Source organism: Chrysemys picta, chromosome 5 (genome assembly GCF_011386835.1).
Source record: "Chrysemys picta bellii isolate R12L10 chromosome 5, ASM1138683v2, whole genome shotgun sequence".
Lineage (NCBI taxonomy): Eukaryota > Metazoa > Chordata > Testudines > Emydidae > Chrysemys > Chrysemys picta.
The window spans coordinates 42,622,161-42,642,162 of NC_088795.1; the positions used below are offsets into that span (position 1 = coordinate 42,622,161).

The 20,002-nt window shown below is 39.2% G+C and overlaps 1 long non-coding RNA gene across 1 annotated transcript; it reads left to right on the plus strand.

The window, feature by feature from the left end:
• The first annotated feature begins 289 nt into the window (after window positions 1–289).
• On the plus strand, window positions 290–19,584 carry LOC122174673 (uncharacterized). Its single transcript, XR_006176808.2, has 3 exons — window positions 290–1,673; window positions 17,542–17,664; window positions 17,750–19,584. It is a non-coding gene; the product is annotated as an uncharacterized LOC122174673 (long non-coding RNA).
• Window positions 19,585–20,002: the final 418 nt, after the last annotated feature.

Sequence of the window (20,002 nt, forward strand, 5' to 3'; positions counted from 1 at the left end):
GTCAATGCAATTTGCTTCTTGTGCAAGGACCAGATGATGTTCTCACTGTGTATTTCTTACAGAAATTTTTTTACAGAAACCCTTTGTGTCAGTCAGATATAGCATTATATTTTCCTTAAAAACCACACATTCATGTTTGTCTCAAGCTTTTTACTGTAACCAGTCTAACTTACTGGAAAAAAAAAACATTCATTTTAAAGAGCTCAATTTTCCAGCTGAAACTGAAAACATTTTCTGTCTCATCTGTGATGAGCTGAGAAACCAGCATTTCTCATATAGGCACAGCTTTTTTTTTTTTTTTTTTTTTTTTGCTGACTTAACAATTATCTGTAGGTTGGCTAACAGTCAAATAAACACAAGGATTCTGCATGTAGACTATTCATGCACAGCTAAGAATATTGATTGATAGATGTTAAAGTTTGCCCCAAAGTCATGGGAAGCTGGTGACATCTGAGAGCGGGTAGGCAGACGTGCACAGTTGCCATATCAGAAGTAATTTACAGCAATGGGTAAAGGGTATTTTACGTCTGACTCAAAATAATGTTGCTGTTTACCCTGAAGAACCTTCACTTCCTGAGCTAGGAACCGTGGTGCCAGAGTCTCAGCTAGCGCAAATCAGCGTAGTGCCATTGGTTTCAGTAAAGTTATGTCTATTATTACTAGCTAAGGACCTGACTACATTCCTCTTTGCAGTTGAACTCATTTTGCCTTAAGATTATCAATTTCAGTATATTTCCTTCTCTTTGTTGATGTTGTCTTATTTCTTAAACTTGCCCTCACCCGCTACTGTGAACTGGTGAACACACAAGGAATTGTGTGGGGTTGCATTGGGGCTAACACTCAGTCCACTCACAGGAAGCTCCAAGGAAGTCAAAACCAACAGTGACAAACCACTGACTTTTGGGTCATGTGTAAGGCAATCTTCTTCCGGTATATACAGGACCAAATTTAGCCCTGGGATAAGCACATACAGTTTCACTGATTTCAGGGTAATTGCACACATTTAAACTAGCCCTGACTTTGTCACATTTGATTTCATGGCTAACCTGTTGGAAAAGTTTGTAATTCGATCCACACAAATTTAACACTGGTAACAGAGACCATTTTCATTGCTACAAACACCCAGTGCAATCGTTAGCAATTGAGAACTACTGACCGTGAAGTATGATTGCTTTTAAGCCCTTTATCAGTGCACTAAGGGATTGCAGCAGTGATAAGTTTAATGTGTTCTGAGAAATGCTGAGCTCTTAATGAAATCAAAGGATGTGTTCAGCCCTCGCAGGATCAGACCCTAGAACTGTACTTTGAGTTGTAAGTGAACCACTATCTCTCTTCCTGAGCTCGCCTGACAATGTTGTTTTGAAAAAGTTATGATTAAGCAGTTAGTCACTAGCTATAGTCGCTTCATTTCTGGGATAGTGGCAAGTTTATCTCAGTGAAACGATAGCTAATCATCCAATTATTTTCACTTTGACATGAAAATGTAGACATTTAAAAAATCCCCAACAATTTGAATGTCGTGGGATTTTGCATTGCATGTATTCCCAGCAGTGACATAGAGTAGGTCTGTGTGGGTCATGCATGCTTATAACATTTGTTTTCTTTTCTGGAAAGTAACAAAAAGAAGCTAAGTAAAGACCATGAGGAGTGTAGCCAAAACAGTGCAAAACAAGGTGAGTTTTTCCTCTCTTTTGTTCTGCAGTAAGTTTAAAAAGCTGAAAAAATTGCATTACAATATACGCATGCTTTGATGAATCACCATGCCTAATAATAATCTTTGTATACTAGTCAGAAAAATTGTTTTAAGTTTTCTCAAGTATTTGCTGTTGCTCAAATCTGTATATTGCAGTTAAAGCTAAAGCAGCTGATGCTATAGCTAAGTGTTATATTAAATAAGTACATGTTAGGTCTAGAACTTAGTTCTGCATTGGTGAATGTCAGAAGAAAGCACAAGTGGAACTCATTCACCTTCTAAACTTTTGAAGTGTGTGGACTTCGTTATTTTGTTCCTTACATTTAACTTTACTACACATCCTGCAGTGAGATACTTTTCACGGGGTGCAGACATTCTCTGACTTATTTAAATGTTATTCTTATGTATAATAATAGTTCATGGAACTGAATAATATAAATATACATCCTGAAATGAGAATTTACAATGACTTATTCTTGTTGTTTTAATGCGAGGCACAATATAAAGAAAATTTGGTCCAATAGACTGTAATAATTTTATCTCTATTTGCCTGGTAATGTAGTCCTTCCTCATATACTCATAGACTTTAAGGTCAGAAGGGAACATCGTGATCATCTAGTCTGACCTCCTGCACAAAGCAAGCCAGAGAACCTCACCCACCCACTCCTGTAAGAAACCCCCTAATCTCTGGCTGAGTTAGTAAAGTCCTCAAATGATGATTTAAACATGAGTAGTCTCACAGAAGCCAGTAGGACTACTCGTGAGAAAGGGCTGCAAGGGCCTGTATTTCCACTTTTGTTACTTCATTTCAGTTAGTAGTTTTTCATTAAGTGCGTGATTCTGCAAGGTGCCGAGAACCTTCAATTCCCAGTGCAGTCGATTGTAAATTGAAGGTGTACAGCATCTTCACAGGATTGAGTCCTTGAAGAGTAGTATTGATTATCAAGCAGCTGTGTGAATATCTGGTACCAGGACTAAATTTCAAGTAAAAGGAATACATTTAGATACTATGGCAATGGGTGCTTTAGAAATATACATATTATATTAGTAATAATAATACAGTACTAAAGCATACTGTAATATTAATCTAATATTTAAAACAGAAATAAGAAGCAACTTCTATTTAAAGTATTTTCTGGTTTTTTTTAAATCTAGTGTTAAGAATAGTTTCAAATCTACGATTAAGAGTACCAACTCATATGTGTCAGAAAAAATGCAGTTGTCACTTTTAAAGAGAATAAACCTATTTAAAATAAATTCAGTATATTTAGAAGGATATGTTAAAGCAGTCTTACCTCAAAGTCCTCTGGCGTATTCGGATGTTCAACATCCTAGAATAAAAAATTACATTAGAATTTTTAGTATCTAATAATAATCTCTCCCATTAGGTTTATTCTCAACAATACATACTGAGAACATTTTATAGACAGATTTTTTTATATTGCCACAAATACTGTGCTTACCTTAACTTTCACTATTTTTTTCAACTCAATGACTGTCTTTACAAGCTCCTTGTATCTTAACTTTGTTGGTGCAGCTGCACTCAGCAGCATACTGGAACAGAAGAAAAATAGACAGAAAATGATCATCCTCTCCATATTGATGGGTTTAGTTTTAAAATATGCCCAGAGTAGAGTTGATGCTATCCAAGAAGTACACTACACTTTAACTGTGCTCAGGTACGCTGCATACCTACCTATTTATTGATCCTTACTGAAGATGTAAACCCACCCATTTCAGTTTGGAAAGCTTTGTAGAATGGATTAATGAGTAACCCTTTTTTCTTTTCCACTGGCTAGGTGTATGTGTGTGAGTTAGTGCGTAGGGGGCAGGGATTGATGGAGTGAATAAAAATATGCCCCATCTGCACATTGGACAGGAAAAAAAGAGAGAGAAAAGGTGAATTCCCATTTTCACTTTGAGTCAAGAAATGAACACAGTAAATAATAGGTACTTAGAAACCACAAGCCTAAATAAACAAAGATGCTGCATTTTTTCTGTTTCATATAGCATCTTACCTGTCCCATCGCACAAATGCATGTTTGTAGTAGCACTATAGTAATGAGTAAAGTGGCAACACTTACTTCTCTTCATGACTCTTTTAAAAAAAAAAAAAAATATATATATATATATATATATGCACACACACAGACATTTACCCTAGCTTCTTTTTAATTCCTGCAAACATTGTTAGTTTCCTCTGTTTTTTGTGGAATACCATCTTTTCAGAATTATTTTGATTATTTTGGCATTTTCAAAATAAGGAGGCATGGCTTGGTTTCTGTGGCTGAAAGTATCAGTTCATTCAACATCTGAACTAGCTGAAGTATGCTACATTATTATATTAACTTCATGAGCACTGCCAAATGTTTTAATTATGATACAGCCTAGAAAATATATCCACTGTGCTATGATGCACAGCATAAGTCCCTGATCCTGCAATGAGCTCCAGGCAGGTAGACCCTTACACCTGTGCAGAGCCCTATTGAAATCCAAGGTCCACCGACATGGAGTATATTGCAGGATCAGGGCCTAATATGCCACTGTTGGACAACAGCACCACAGCAGCCGTGGTGGTTAAACACATTCAACTATATTATGGGAATACAGGTCATGGTTCCATAGTCGAGTTTAGTTTTGCACTTAAAGCAACCAATTTGTTGTGTATGAAGGATATTATAGTACTTATTATTTGACTACAGAATGAATTTTCTGATCATTTACAAGTAAATAGGTTAATTAGTTTGACTTAAAATAAATTAAAATGAGGATCTTTTAAGAAATTTAGCACTCTGTGTTAGACCATGTTCTCTCTCCCCCACCCCATCCCCCGAATGACCTTAATTATGGAATAAGGCAGACTTCTCATATAGTGAAAATTCACTGCAATCTAGTGAACTGACTTCATTTGAAATTTATTTAGGATTAATGTTTGGGTGTTTTTTATTCTCCATAAGTGAGAGTTTCTTCTTCAGCAGAGGCTGATGAATAATGTTCTGATATACAGAATTCGAAGAACTGCCCTCTTTCTAAATGACTGTAATCACCCATTGTTTTCAAAGGGAATGAAGCTAAATGTGTCCTTGTCAAATATGCTTTCTTTCAAAATAGCCACTGCCTGCCATAGGGCCCAGATCCTATAATGGACAGTGTGTAGACAGACTGCTACGCCTGTGTGGAACTCCATTGACTTCAGTGGAGTTATCTGTGTACACAGGGGTTCCCTTATACATTGCAAATGCTGTACTAGGCCTGTAGTTGGGCCACCACATAGGGGATCACCATCTGCTCTGAGAACAGATTTGCTTCACACCCATTGTTCCCAAGAGTGACACCATAAAGAGGAGAAAAAATGCTAGTGTCTGAAAATCAGTTAAATCTGGAATGAAAACACTATTATGCAGCGGTTATAATTGTATGGCATTACTAAAGGGCAGAGTTAAGGTTATCTGGGCTTTTGAATTGAATCTTAATCTTTGCATTTCCTGGGTCTGTAGCAATTGTTTTGGGATAATTACAAAATTGCTGTAACATTTTTATCCTTCACTTAATAATATGTACTCAACCTTGACTCCAGTTTGACAAAACTGTACAAAGTGTGTGTGTATAGATCTCACCTATACACACACACACACACACACACACACACACACACACGCAGGTCAAATATTCATGGTGATTCTTTTTGAACTGTTGGCATAGAGCTGGTGAAAAATAGAAAAAAATTCACTGACACACTGGCAAATTCAAAAACATTGTATACCTTTGTTTTTTATAGTTTTGATTTTTAATTTTCTGTATTTTTTTCAAACAAAATTTAACTGTTTTGAAATTTGGAAATTTTCAGAAAGGAACATTTTAAAAATATATTTTTTATTTTGACCAAGTCCTACCCAATGGGTGAGATGGTCAATTAAAATTGGCATAACAAAGAAATTGCAAAACCAAAACTAAACAAAAAAACAAACAAAAAAAAGAAAAAAGGTAAAAAAATATTTTGCAGAATGATCTAGCAGGCAACATTTTAAAATATTGGGCTGTTTTTTAATCTACCGCATAGCTCTCATGTGGAATTCTACAAGGTTCTGTTTTGCCACCTCAGTTGTTCAATGTGTTTGTGGTGGGAGATGGCGAGACCAGTTAGTACTATCAATATGCAGATGATACTTAGGTGTTTCCTTTTTAATGGATCAGATATGCAGTTTCTTTGTTCTCCCAGTGCCTGGCTGAGATAGCAATTTGGATCAAAGTGTGTTGGATCTCAGGCCAGACATAGGTGATGCTGCTGGGATGGGGGTAGAATGAACCTTCAGAAAAGACGCCTTCTGTTGGGTGTTTTTTTTTCAGGGTAGGCCACAACCTGGAGGTCTGCTTGCCTCATCAGCTGGTCCAGAATTCATAGATAACAGTAGCAAAGAATGTTTTTTTTAAATCTTCGTCTGGTTTGTCATATATAACCATGTCAGTTTTCCATGCAGTTGTATTACTGCAATGTGCTCTGTACGGAGCTACACTTAAAGACCTCTCAGAACGTTCAGCTAATGCAGAATGTGACTGTCCACTTATTTTTGTTGCTCTGCACAATAAAATAAGTGTATTACATGGGTGCATCAGATATAGCATTGTCCACCAGTATGTTTCTGGATGCAATTCCAGTTGTTGCTTGTGATCTGTAAAGCCCCACATGGCTGTGTCCAGAGGTTTTACAATAGAAAAGTAGTAGAAACCCACACCTATTTAGCTAACAAACATTGTGATTATGGTATTCCATAATCCCATAAATAGTATAAGAAGTCTAAATTTAGTGGTAATGCCATACTAAACATGGGCAAAATTGATTTTTAATTGCGTATAACTCAATTATTTTAAATTTTCTTTTGCAGTGAGGAGTAGCCATCTGGAAAGTTTCAACTTCAGCTTGATAATTCAGTCCTTTTTGAGTTATGCATGTACAAAGGCTGTGATTCAAAGCCTTTGGAAAATGATGGAAAGATTGCTATTGACTTCAATAAACCTTGGATCAGGCTCAAATTAGTGCTTTTAAATCTACATACACCTTGGAATGGGCAAGTGGAATTTGCTCAAACTTTCAAAAACAGAACCAAAAAACAAACAAAACAAATCCTTACCAGTGCAAGCTATAACAATGAAAATATTTTACTAAAACAACATTTTTCTGATAGAAATTCTCACTAAAGGAAACAAGGTAAAACATCCCTTGCTATCTAGGGTCTTATAATGCGTTTATGCAGCCCTAATGAGATCTCAGCAATGGCTGTTTCAACAGTGAGGTTATTTAGCATAGCATAATAGTCAGTAAAAGAATCAACAACATCCAAGATGCTGGAGTGCTGTACACTCTTCCATTCTCCCCTCTCATTCGCTGTGGAAATAATATTTGGTACAGTTAGTGAAGAAATTTCTGAAGTATTCTGTTAAACATGCCAATCAGAAGACAGGCTCAGGAACTGTGAGTCTCAATGCAACACGCTAGCTGCTGCTTACTGTCTTTTAAGATTGAACATTGTTTCATGTTTATGCTGAACTCTGCTTCCTATAGATGCCAGTTAAGACTGAACTTGGAGCCAGGCAAGAAGTGAACTTACAAGTAGTTTTTGTTGTTGATGGACTTATTGTGTACATTGAATGTTAAAGTTTTTTTCTTTTATTCCATGTGGATGATTTTGGCTCTTACTATTGAATGAATCCCTAGAGGTTCGAAATGAATTAAACTTTGAGATGGGTTGTTTGGCTTTCAAACCTAGGAGTGTATTGAGATTAGGATGAGGGTTTTACCCACCTCCTGACCATCTCTGACTGGCATGTAGCAATTATCAGAATTAATATGCTTGGATATTTTCTGAGAGAGACCAGAGGCCTAATCCCATGCCTGTTCACTTGACGATTGGGTCCTAATGCTATGACATTTCTAGAGGTACAATCTGAGTAATAAAACAATAAAGTGACCTGACCAAGATCACATAATTAACAGATTTCAAAAATTAACCATATCCGGGTGGTTCAGACAGTCTGTTCACAGGAAGTTAACAAATAATCACTATACAATAAGGCAGCATCAGGCACTCCGATCCAAATTCAGGGGTGTTGTGAGTGATTTAAAATTAACTCTTTTTGTTCAAAATAATTTCAAGGGTGGTTGAGCATTTATAAACTTTACATTTTAATGGGGATATTATATTATGCTCATCCCTTTAAATTTAGGTGTATTTAATGAGCTTGCAGAATGGAGATATGGCTGAAAAGTCCAGTGACGGTCTGCTAGCCAATATGTATGTTGTTTTAGGTCTAGTGAACCTTTTGGTATCGCATCACCTTACAGGAGGTCCTTCATGATGTAAAGAGAAAAAGGTATATAGATTAAAGATTATTTATGTGACAGCTGATAGTGGTAAGCACATAGTTTATTACAATGAAACTCAACTATGTGTAATAGCAGATGTATAGCCTAACCCATGGGCAATAAAAAAATGACAGACTTCACTAGTAGTTCGCTGGTCCAGTGGGGTAGTTCGAGGATATTGTGGGTATCGTGTTTGGATGGGTATCTCAGCCCAGCCCATTTCTAACTGTAATCTATGATCACTTAAAACAGCTGTGATGCATGCTGAATAACAAGAATGGGAAGCTAAGTAATATATATTTGGCAATGGAGCAGCTAACTGTCTCATGCCATTTCTCTGGAGTGGAGTCTATTTTATGTTAAGGGACATGGTCAGCAATACATTTTGGTCATTTGAAAAATGGCACACGTAGCAAGTGAAAAAAAAATAAGCAAGGACAAAGAACTTCCCTTGTGTTCATACAGCGAGGAAAACTCCTTGGTGTCCTTCTCATCTGATAAGAGCAAGTACTGTGCTTTTTATGTACGTCACTTCTTTTTCTTGTGGCTTAGGAACATGCTGAGTCAAATAATTGCACTCTCTCTAGAATTACATCACCAGTCAGGGACAGGGGGAACTGCCAGACAATGGAATTCTGAAAAACCTCAGATCCATGGCTGATGAGAGTTGTCTTCCTCTTTCCTCTTGATGACTGTCACTTACTATCCAAATTTTAAATTAGTTAGACCCAGAAGGCCCAGTTCCCCCACCCACATTTTCCTTTACATTATAACTGAAAAGGCTTTTCCTATAGCTTAGTCATTGCTGGGTTAGATACGGTTCAACCAGTTACAACTGCAAATGTACAGAGTTGCTTTCAAAGAATTCTGTGGTGTTTCATCTATACCACAAGGGGTTGGGGAAAAAGTGAGGAGAGGGTACTGTGTTTCAAAGTGGGAGACTGGGGCAGAAGAACTACTGTGTAACAAAGAGACCAAGAAAACAATGGTCTTTAAAATATTTAACATTTGCAAAAGTTCAGTCTACTATTTTCTTACTACCACTTTCTCTATCTTTTGTTTTTGTCACTGTGGGTATTGGTGGTTTTTGTTTTTGTGTTTTGTTTTTTTTTTAACTTTGAGTCACTCAAAGTAATTTTGAAAAGAAAGCCCAAAAGAAAATGTAAAAATAAGGAAAACCAAGTTCCTAATTTGGAATGATATTAAATTTAAAATGTAGAATAAATGTAACTGGGAAATGTGGTGATATAAGTATTGAGAAATTAACATAGTACATACAGCAATGCAAAACTATACAGACTACAGGAATAATAGTCTTATGTTAAGGCATTGGATTGGGATGTAGGCAATCAGGGTTCAATTTTTCGTTTTGCCACGGGCCTCCTGTGTAAGCTTGGACAAGTTATGATCATTCTTTGCCTCAGTTCTCCCAACCTGTAAAACAGATTACTTTATATCCCTGCCTCGTAGGACTGTGTGTGGGAAAAATTCATTATCTACAGGAGATGCTAAGGTACTACAATGCTGGAGGGCATATAAGAACCTAGATAAATTCCAACTGTAGCTGTTTTGAAAACAGACACACTAAGGTCTCTATTCAGGACAAATTAGGTTCTCAAGAATTAATCTTCACAGTGTCCCTAAAAATGCATGTACATGCCAAAGCATACAGTTTTTGATTTCCTAGAGGCAACAATTATGTCAACTGGAAAAATATTCTGGTCTTTATCAAGTCTTTTATTAACAATGTGGTGCCAGGAGTCTGTGTTTCAACTGAATGTAAATAGAGTCTGAAAAAAATAAGACTCTTTCCTACATCTCTGCATTAGGTGGGGCAGGAACATCCACCATGCTCCTAAGGTCTGCCTGTTTTCCTCAGGAGGAGAGAGCAGCAGAGGCAGCAGGAGCCATAACACAGGATTGCAGGTGTTCCCATGACATTGCCAACTGTCTATTCTGTAGTCTTGTTTTTTCTATAGGGAAGGGGGTTTTACTATTTGGACCAGGGAGAAGAAATATTACTGGGGTAGGGATAACTAGGGAACTTCTGGTTGAAACAGCTCAAAGTGGGGCTGTTAGTGGGAAGTGTGGGGGCCAGCAAAAACAGGAAAAAACTAATCTAAAAACACTTTTTTCCAGTGAACCCATGCCAGGTGTGCACATGTCAGGACCTCCACCTTCTCACTCCTTTTCCCTCACTGTTTATTGCTCTCTTGTGTCACGTATAATTAGATTGAAACATCTTAGACTTCCTATACTGTATATTTTCACACACACAAGTGGTCTACACTTCAGAGCTAGGTCGACATAAGGCTGCTTATGTTGACCCAACTATGTCAGTGTCTACGCTACAGCCTTGCTCCCACTGATGTAAGTGCCCTATTATACTGACATAATAACTCCACCTCAACGAGAGGCATAGGGCTTATGTCAGTGTAGAGTGATGCAGTGTCTGCATAGATGCTGCATTTCTTACGTCGGATGTTAACTGTCTTGTCAATTTCACAGCTCCACGGGGGGCAAAAGTTTTTCAGTTTTTATGGTTTTAATTGTTTCCCTCTCCTTTCCCTTGTTTTCTTTCTCCCCGCTCCCCATTCCCCATGCTATTTGCCCCACTGAAAGAAGGAAAGAAGTATTGGGGGAGGGGAAATCAGGGTTTTTTCCAGTTGAATTCTCACTCTTCTCTTTTACTCCCCCCACCTACTTTTCCCATTGAAAAATCGAAATGTTTTCCTACTAAAAATTTAGTTTTAGCCAAATCCCCCCTCCCCTTCTTTTATTTTAGGTGTGGGGGTGCTCTACCTAGGAGCTCCTGCCCACACTTCACATGTAAAACTCGTCAGTTAACTGTCAAACTAAGATTGCGAATTAAGACTCAACACTGTGCCCTAATATTCAGGCTTAAGTTTAAATAAGAATTAACCAGCAGCCCATGTTGTGTTGGAAATTATGTTTGGGGTGTGTGGTCACTTACATGGAAGTGGTTTGACAGCCGATGGAATGTTGAGTCCAAAGATTCTTTAGAATTTTCAGAAATGCTCCGGTTGCAAAGGGATGCTGATGATGATTATGTTGAGGTGTGATTTAGCCATGCTGTGCCTCTCACTGCAGCATTCGAATGCTGCCAATGGCTTGAATGGAGGCCAGTGTCAGAATTACTACTACCCCATTTCATGCTTGCTGTGTATTCTTTATTTGCCAGTCCCACCAGTTTGTACAGCATGAGCACTTTGTGTGTACTACAATGGGAAACAATTGTAATGTGGGAGCTTCATGTCCGCAGCCATCATGGTGTATGGAAGCCTATTGTTCCTCCTCTGCATAAAGTCTATTATCTCTTTACTTCAGTCCACATAAGCTCTTCCTCTTCAGCTCCTTTATTTACAGTCACCATTTCAGCATATTCATCAGTTTCAGGATCTGACAAGAAATCTCTCTGCAATCATTGGTAGTATCCTCGGTGTAGATCTGCATTCCAACTGCCCACTTCCTAATCTGTTTAATCACAGGTATGGTTTTAATAAAGTAAAGCCAGTGGGCCATATTTATTGGTATAGCCTGCTTTCCACCACACTGCTGTTGCAAAGAATTTATAGAAGTTTTACTAGTGAATTAAGCAAGGTTTATGGCTGCGTTGCCTCACCAGATTGGCACAAAGAACCCAGAGTGTACTGGTGAATCTGGTCCAACATCTGGGCAGTCAGTCTCCAAGATTTGCAAGTGGAACTGCCTGTCTGCAGGGTTGCCAATGCTGAGGAAGCTATGCATGCTCTGGTCTTCTCTTCTCCATCTGAAGAACCAACTGAAAAGTGACCTCAGCTGCCCCTCTTAATCCAGAAAAGACTTGACCAATCCAGGATCAAGGCAAAATACGATGCAACTTCCACCATGAGATTTACCCAAATGCATCAGGCTCAGGTAGGAAAAACTCCCCAAGCAGCAGCCTAGAAAAAATTCTACACTGTGTGGGAACTAATACTGAAACACTACTCGTGCATGGAAGCAATTCAAACTTGAAGATGGCTTTTCTTTAATACAGTAAGTCAGACAACACAACTAAGTTGCAGGTCCTGAAGTTGAAAAAGATTTAGATTTGTACCCACTCAGCTTTCACAGTCAGGTTTCATTGCAACATAGACAATTAAGGCATGGTCTCTAAAGCCTACTAAAGTCAGACTCCTATTGATTTCAGTCAGCTTTAAGGCTGGCCCTTTGTGGGCATAAAAAAGTTCTAACAAACCACATGAACACAGGCTGAACTTGTACCAAGACTGATTGTGGGAACTTTTGCATTGAGTTAAACATTCTCTCTCTTGCCATATTTGAAAATAAATATCTTACACTTGCACTGATGAACATCGTTTAAGTTTACCTAATAATCTGTTGTTCTCCATTGCAGTTAGGCTTTAGATACAATGCCACTAAACTTTAATGCCAAAAATAGGCAATGTAAAAATAACAGTAACATGACCTCAGTCTCTGGAAAAATCCTGGAGCAGGTCCTCAAGGAATCCATTTTGAAGCACTTGGAGGAGAGGAAGGTGATCAGGAACAGTGAACGTGGATTGACCAAGGGCAAGTCATGCCTGACCAACCTGAATGCCTTCTATGGTAAGATAATTGGTTCTGTGGATATGGGGAAAGCGGTGGACGTGATATACCTTGACTTTAGCAAAGCTTTTGATACAGTCTCCCATAGTATTCTTGCCGGCAAGTTAAAAAAGTATGGATTGGATTAATGGACTATAAGATGGATAGAAAGCTTGCTAGATCGTCGGGCTCAGTGGGTAGTGATCAATGGCTCGATGTCTAGTTGGCAGCTGGTATCAAGTGGAGTGCCCCAGGGGTCAGTACTGGGGCCGGTATTATACAACATCTTCATTAACTGGATGATGGGATGGATGCACCCTAAGCAAGTTCGCAGATGACACTAAGCTGTGGGGGAGAGGTAGATACGCTGGAGGATAGGGATAGGGTCCAGAGTGACCTAGACAAATTAGAGGATTGGGACCGACTGGCTAAGCAGCAGTACTGCAGAAAAGGACTTGGGGATTTCAGTGGATGAGAAGCTGGATATGAGTCAATAGTGTGCCCTTGTTGCCAAGAACGCTAATGGCACATTGGGCTGCATTAGTAGGAGCATTGCCAGCAGATCGAAGGAAGTGATTATTCCTCTCTATTTGGCATTGGTGAGGCCACATCTGGAGCATTGTGTCCAATTTTGGGCCCCCCACTACAGAAAGGATGTGGACAAATTTAAGAGAGTCCAGTGGAGGGCAACAAATATGATTAGGGGGTTGGGACACATGACTTACGAGGAGAGGCTGAGGGAACTGGGCTTATTTAGTCTGCAGAAGAGAAGAGTGAGGGGGGATATCATAGCAGCCTTCAACTACCTGAAGCAGGGTTCCAAAGAGGATGGAGCTCAGCTGTTCTCAGTGGTGGCAGATGACAGAACAAGAAGCAATGGCTTCAAGTTGCCATGGCGCAGGTCTAGATTGGATATTAGGAAAAACTATTTCACTAAGAGGGTGGTGAAGCACTGGAATGGGTTACCTAAGGAGGTGGTGGAATCTCCATCCTTAGAGATTTTTAAGGCCCGTCTTGACAAAGCCCTGGCTGGGATGATTTAGTTGGGATTGGTCCTGCTTTGAGCAGGGGGTTGGACTAAATGACCTCCTGAGGTCTCTTCCAACCCTAATCTTCTATGATTCTATGCCATATGTAAAAAATAGCTCCCTGTGCAAGTAAAAACATTGTTTTACAGCACGGTCTACATAATTCTGAACTTGCCTAGATCACAATCCTTTTAATTTATTTTGTTATCTTTGGTAAGAGCAGACCTTGTGAAGATGTCATATGAACATAAAGCCACATGGACACTTCCCAATTTTGTGATGAATGTTTGGTTTGTGTCCAACTTGATTATCCTAGTATTTATCTGTTTAGCAGAGGTGTGCAGTATGACTTTATATTTTGTTTATATTTGGTTTCTTGTCAATAAGAAAGAACACAGCTGCAGCAATTAGTAGTATTAGTAGCTTACATTTATAAAATATCTTATACCCCAAGAGTTCAGAGTATGCTACATATTTTGGGCCCAATATGCACATGCATAGCTATTCACAAGATTAGTTCCACTGAAGTTAATGGGCCTACTCCCATGTGCATTTGCAGGACTGAGCATTGGTAGATAAGCTACATACCATGGGCATCTTCAAAATTCTCACTACTTTTCTTTCATTTCGTCCTCCACCACCTCTGTATGCATCCACACCTTCTCTCCTAGCTGTTCACTTTGTCTCCTTTTCAACCACTTGGCTTTGCACCTAATTTTATGCCACTCTTTAGGGTTTGTCTACACTTAAAAGTGAATTCAGATTAAAAGGGGGTATTAATTTAAAGCACAATGCTATTCCTGAACAACTCCATGTGTAGACACTATTATTCCAGAACAAGAATGCCTTATTCCTGTTTAGCCCACTTCTGGGGAAGGAGGGAGGGAGGGCCAAGAGACGACATGGCGTACAGGTACAGGGAATTAAAATCAAGAAAGGTGGCTGTGCATCAGGGAGAAACACAAACAACTGTCACACAGAATGGTCCCCCCAAAGATTAAACTCAAAACCCTGGGTTTAGCAGGCCGTTGATTTCACGGAGGGAGGGGAAGCAAATGAATACAGAACAAATCTATTTTTTACATCTTAAGCTGGCAGCCGACGGTGCAGCATGACTGATAGCCACTGCAGTATGACGATGATGGATATCAATCATAATATACCATCTTCTACCAAAAGGCAAGGGGCTGCTGCTATGTAGCAATGCAGCTCCACATCTGCCAGCTTCACGTCTGCCAGCACCCAGATCGCCCTCGGCCTCTTCTGGGTGCTTAGCAGACAATACTGGGCGATTGGCAGAAAATAGCATACTACGACTGATAGCCATCATCATCGAGACAGTTGCATGTCTGCCCAGGTGCCCATGATTGACAGCCACTGCAGTACGATGAGACGGATACCAGTCGCAATATACCATCTTCTACCAAAAGGCAAGGGGCTGGTGCAATGCAGCCTTACGGCTGCCAGCCCCAGGGCTACCAGTCATGCTGCACCATCTACCACCAAAAGGCAGTTAGCTGCTACTGCTGTGTAGCAATGCAGTACCACGTCTACCGGCACCCAGATGACATATGGTAACAGTGAGCTGATCTGAGCGGGCTCCATGCTTGCCGTGGTATGTTGTCTGCACAGGTAACCCAGGTAAAAAGGCGCGAATCCATTGTCTGCCGGTGCTCTGACGGAGGGGGAGGGGCCTGACGACATGTACCCAGAACCCCCCGCGACACTGTTTTGCATCATTCAGGCATTGGGATCTCAACCCAGAATTCCAATGGGCGGCGGAGACTGTGGGAACTGTGGGATAGCTACCCATAGTGCAATGCTCCGGAAGTTGACGCTAGCCTCGGTACTGTGGACGCGGTCCGCCGACTTGAGCACTTAAAGCATTTTATGTGGGGACACACACAATCGGCTGTATACAACCGATTTCTATAAAACCGGCTTCTATAAATTCGACCTAATTTCATAGTGTAGACATACCCTAAAGTTAATTAAACTAAACTGATTTAAGGCCACTTTAATTCTGAATACAGTTTAACTACTAACCCACTTTAAAAGTTAATTCAGATTAATTTTGCTGAGTGTCCCTGTATAGACAAGTCCTAAGTCTTGGAACAGCCTCATGCTTCCTGGATGACCTGTAGCTTTCCCCTTTCTCTCTACAGATCTGTTAAAATTTGCTTATTTCATGAAGCAGTCTCATATTGATCTCTTCATCAATAATATTTTTGAACTTTCTCATTCTTGAACTGTGTTCCCATATGGTATATTTGTCAGGTTATAACCTTTATAGTGCAAGAACCAAGTTTTACTGTGTGTTCCGTAAAATATCAAACACTTAGTACTTTAGTAATAACTTTCACCACCATTAAAGTGCAGCCACTTGTGAAGTGTAATATAGCATTTTAGGACAGGAAGTGAAGAACACTATAACACTTCTATGGGAAACTTTATGGAAACAGAATATAATTGTGGAAACTGGAATTTGGCCAGTCCCCAAATAATGGGATTGGGACTGATGGGGAGATAATTGATAAAGAGGAGCCCCTCCTTCCTCCATACTGAAAGGATTACTTGCTCATGGACTATTGTACTTGGGGTATTTTCATTGTTCTGGAGATCTTCAGCCTTTCTCATGAAGTAGACCTGTCATCATTCAAGCTACCCTGAACAACATACTATCTTCCGGCTACCTAAGAGTTCTCTTTGAATAATACACACATACTGAAGACTCCATTCAGAGTCCGTATGATGTATGTTGTAAAGAGTAATGACAGTATACTGGAATGAAACTCAGTGTGGTGTAAAGTAAGAACACAACAAGAAATCTGGTTTAGATACAGTTGGTAGAAGAAATGTTCTTTTCTTACTAAGGCATGTATGGTGAACAGAGTGGGTCAGAATTACAAGAGGGTCTCCTTTGTTTTATTCACTGACAGAAAGAAACTACATTTACAAGAAAATGACTTCTATGTTAAAAACCTGAAACCAAGAAATACCATGAAATTTTAGATTCAAGAGTGACAGGCAATCCTTATATAGGGCCTGATCCAGTGTCCATTGAAATCTGGGAATCTTTCCATTGACTTTAATGGGTTTTGGCCGAAGATCATTGTCCATACTGCTTTTTTACAAATACCTTATAGATTATTTAAAATTAAACTATTTTTTAAAATCTAATTTACTTTTTGACTATTATGTTTTTTGCATGATTAATGAACTTCACTTTTAGTCCTAGTTGGAATCACTTTCTTGTTCTCATGCATTAGAATGGTGATGCTGTCTTTAGATTGTAAACACTGGAGGTTAAATTTAAAAAAAACTTTATGCTGGAATTTTAAAAACCATGGCAACATTTCTATTGTGTCTTGGGTTTTATAAAATCTCTGGCTCAATTGTCTTCTCATGCTGGTGTAAATCAGGAGTGACTTAGTCCCAATGGTATTTAACTGCAAATGAGAGCGGAATCAGGCCCCTAACTTTTTACTAAACTTAAATTTGGGGCCAAATTTGACCTGATACAATTTCTTTAAGAAAGAAGGTACAGAAATGCCATAACTCAGAGGCCTATCTCCCCATTATACTTGAAATTTTACTGGGATAACTTTGTTGGTTACAGGTGTGATTATTTTTTTTAACCAATGTAGTTATACTAGCAAAAGCACTAGTGTGGACACAGTTATACCAGTAAAAATATGCCTTATACCAGTAGAGTTATTCCATGTCCCATATAGGAGTGGCTGTATAATGCACCTTTATACCAATAACTTCACTCACACTATGGGGGTTGTACCACTTACCTATACTCGTATAGTTAAAGTGGCACAAATTTTATGTGTATTCAAGCCCTGTTTCTTTGCTTTGGGCAGTTAAGGTAACATCCTGAAGGTGGTTAAAGGACATCCAAATGTACCCTCCTTTATATGACAAATCCTGTGTGGCATCCCTGGAAAATGGCTTCTTTTAAGATCTTCTGCACTGATCCTTTTAAGGTGTGTGCACATATATATTTAAAAAAAAATTAAAAAGCTATACAGGGTAGTTGCTTTGCATAATGAGGTTTTCTTTTTTTCACAGTTCAGCATTTTAAGCGAACCTTGGAAAAACGATTGTGTGATCAGACACCGCACTGCAAGCAAGAACGCCCATTTGGTAATGGTAGTTGTGGACAAAAAGCTGAATGCTGTGGTTTCAGTGACTTATCATTGAGACCTTGTGGTTTCTGTGTAGGAGGGCTGTACAAGCTGGACACGTTTGACATCCTTATTTCTGAGCTGTGAAATCTGTACATCTAACTTATGAAAATTACTTCTGCTTTTATTTTATTCTTTTATTTAATGAAGTCAACGCCATATTTTCCTTGCATTCAGTGGAAACAAAAACAATGGAAATGTTTTAGGGTATGCTATGAACCTGCTTTGACCTCCAAAGAGAAAAGGATGAATATGTTCATTTCTATGATTAATAGTCAAGATGCTTTACTTATAGAAGTAAGCTTAAATAAAATATTGTAACCAGTTGATTGGAGAGAGGGGAGCATTTCTCTGATGTGGAGCTAGAGGATTCATTACTATGCCATGTCAGTATTATGTTTTTAATCCTTGATTTTTTACTGTATGTATAATAGTAACATAGAACCATGTAAATATCTGTATTTCTTTTAGAGGGCTAAATCTGGTTCTTCAGACCAAAAATGGATTACTTCGGAATGGGGAGGGCTGAATAGTCTTCCCATGCTGTGGAGCCGTAGATAAGTCACTCCTGCACCTCTGTTCTGCTAGTAATAGATGCACTGGTGTCAGCCTGTCTCTTCCCCCAGGCCACTCCCTCTCTAGCTGCTATGTAGATACATACCAGGAGCCCCCAGAGAGCTGAGATTTGTAGAATGCAGAGCATTTGGGCCTGTGTGGGTTCAGCAAATCCTGTCTCCCCTCATTGTCCTACACAGCAGAACCCCACCAACTGCACCACACCTGGGGCCTTCTGCAGGGGCAAGATCAGTGCCCAGGTAGCCAATACATCATACTCCAAAATGAAGCAATAGAAGTGAGTCAAATCCTATGCATATGAAAGAGACCACTCAAAGATTCCAAACTGACCCACAATCTTTCTTGGGTATGTCTACACTACAAATGCTACAGCAACACACTACAGCTATGCTGCTATAGTATAGACACTAGAGCGAGGGAAGAGGTTTTTCCTGTTCTTTAGTAAATCCACCTGCCTTTCGAGAAGGCTGATGGAAGAATTCTTCTGTTGGTGTAGCTGCATCAACTGTGGGGGTTAGGTTGACCTAACTACATCGCACAGGCTGTGAAATTTTTCACAGCCCTGAGTGACATAGCTAGGTCGACCTAAGTTTTAGATGTAGACCAGACCCTGGCAAAATAGAAGAGGAACTAGTACTTCTGTGCAAAACATCCATTCACCCCATCTGTGGTAGAAAAATCCATCTGAAAGCATGAAAGACAATAGAACCCTCTTGCATGCATTTTGTGTTAACTAAGATTTAGAGTGTGATTATCACTGAACAATCATTTTGGAAAAGATGGCCATGAGATGCTCATTTTACCAACTCTGATTTTTGTATCAAACACATGCCTTCACAAGTAAAAAGATCAGATATGTTGATTTTTAACTACAAATTTGCTCAATGATCTCTGTTTCAGACATGTTAAAAAAATGTTTGCTAAGTGCCAGGCTTGCAAAATCTCCCTTGGATCTGAAAATCAAGGGGGTGATACTGCTTAATCAACACAATCTGAATAAAGAGAGTCACGTAATAGTGGTAAGCAGTTGAGGTATATGGTTGGAAAATAGTAAACTTGCTGTATTAAAATATCCATGTGTCAGGGACATTTTTCTTGTGCTACTAACCAAGTACTTGTAATAAACATCTCTAAGTGAGAAACTACATTTCCTATGGAGACAATGAGTTTGTCAATGGTCCAACTTGTGGAAAAATCATCTGAGACACTAAGGGATATACAGAGACGACCAGTCAATCCAAGTCTTACTGAAGTCAGTGAGGGTCTTGGGAAGTTAAGGCTTTAAATGTAATCACTATGTACAAATGCCTATGGGCAATGCAGGAGACAAAGTGAAAATCCGAACTTTTCAATATGCTGAACTACTCTGTAAACAGGTTTAGTGTCACAAGATTCTCTCTATCTAGTCCAAATGCTCATCATTTCACATCTTGAGTACTACACCAGTACCAGTCTCCAGCCTGGACAAATGCACTCTTGCCCCGTTCATCTCCATTCAAAATGCTGCTATAATGATCACTTTCCTGGCTCATTGCTTTGATGAGATCACCCCCCTCCTTGC